Here is a 1976-nt window from a genome sequence, read left to right as displayed (position 1 = left end):
GTTCATAAAATTCCTGAAGTATTTTATGTGTCCATATAGAATAGTTTCTTTTATATTCATTTAAATCTGTTCATGTTTTGTATTGCTATGTATATAAGTATGTCACAAGCAAACTGTATAGTCCCATTTATGATTTAGAATGATTGTATCTAATTCAGTAAGCTCATGTTTTTCCTATGTACATATCATAATCATACGAAATATAGCTTGTATTTATTTTGTAAATATGTAATAAAGATTGTAAATAATAAACATTTAATCAACATATATGAATAAATGTTATCAGTTCACCTTTTATTTCCTTAAACTATGAAGCACATCATATCTGTCAAACATACTAAAAGAATGTAAATAAACTTTACCTTCTAGTTTCATTTCAATTATATTTTAAAGTATAGTGTTCATTAAATGGCAGGATTTCAAATGACGTGTGTTTAATACACTAACATAATATTTTTAAATATTTTGAATTTCCAAGGATCCTGCTAATGATTATTAATATTCTAGCAGTTTAAAGGTGGTGGATTTTTCGAAACATTACAACATCGGGCAAAATGCGTGGATGTATTTTTCCATTTTTCTTTTCTTTATTGCTGAGATTTCAAATCTTTCCCAGAGCAAATTTGCCTTCAATCTCTCCAGATACAATAAAGTACTGATCAATAGTAGGGGGTGAGTGAATAGACTAACTCTTTCTCTCACTCTCTCTCTCTCTCTCCCTCACCACCTATTTCTCTACCCCATTAAATTTTTGGCATTATGCTTATATGAGAAATAACCACTTTTGTATTACTATTTCCTGCCTTCACCGAGCAAAGAATCTCAACTCTTTAGACTGTGTATTGTTTGTTTTATTTCTAATTACTCTACGTGATATCGTCGAGCGCCCTTCTAATGGCATATCCTGTGTTGTGTATATTTCTAAGTTAGGAGGTATTTTATTTTTGTTCGCATTTGTTATAGTCATTCTCACGAATTCTGTTATTAAGGCTATGATTTCTGTTTTGTATCAAATTTTAGCTATCGCTGTTTGTTAGTAGTAATAGTAATTAGTACTGACATCGTGATTTATCTTGCTTTCTAACTTTTGGTGCCGATAAAATCTCACTATACATATACTATGATTCTGTATAACAAACACTTTCCGCCGACAAAATCTGTGACGTAATATTTATGCTAAAACTAATTAACATTATTATTGAGGGAGAGAGCAATGCATTCCATGAAATTGACCCTGGAGTGCAAATATACGAAGCCCAATATACCCATCATGACTACTCGTCTGATAAGGGTACACCAAGCACGTGCATCACAACTATAACTGCGCGACAGAGTGATCTCATATCAAGATGAATAGCGCATGACCTTGCAGGTGAGATCCAATTATAATTTTCTTCAGGTAAAAGGTCCCCGAATAAGATCTGTCTAAGGATGATGAACGAAACACCCATGTTTCCAAAAATGAATTATTCAAACCCCCAAACATCCAGCTCAGCACATGCCTGTGATACTCTCCCACAACGTCTGCTTAAAATAGTTTTTTGCACATTTCCTGTAATCGAAATATGTTTACTCTACGTTACCAATATATTCCTGGGACGAACTATTTATTAATCATGTGTCTATCCTCAAGCATTATTTCAACTATTGGTGTTTGAATCTCATAAGAATCCTTTCTTTTATTTGCTCCTACCGTTTTTACATCATAAAAACTACATATTTATTTTTAGAAAATCATTCAATACTGATCTTCTTCTTTACTAAGACATACATCTTATTTCATACTTTTGATAACTGTCGCAATGACAAAAATCATAAATGTCGGTTTTTACTCTGATGAAAATGTATTATCTTGCTTAATTGTAAATCTGTTTCTGTAGACGAGAATTATCATGTCCAGAATCTGCAATGGGATTTGGTTATCTTCACTTTTTCCAATTAAAACATATAGTCAAGGTTAACATTGCTTCAGAATA

Source organism: Octopus bimaculoides, chromosome 10 (genome assembly GCF_046866305.1).
Source record: "Octopus bimaculoides isolate indiv1 chromosome 10, ASM4686630v1, whole genome shotgun sequence".
NCBI classification, from domain to species: Eukaryota; Metazoa; Mollusca; class Cephalopoda; order Octopoda; family Octopodidae; genus Octopus; species Octopus bimaculoides.
This window is presented reverse-complemented; position numbering follows the sequence as displayed.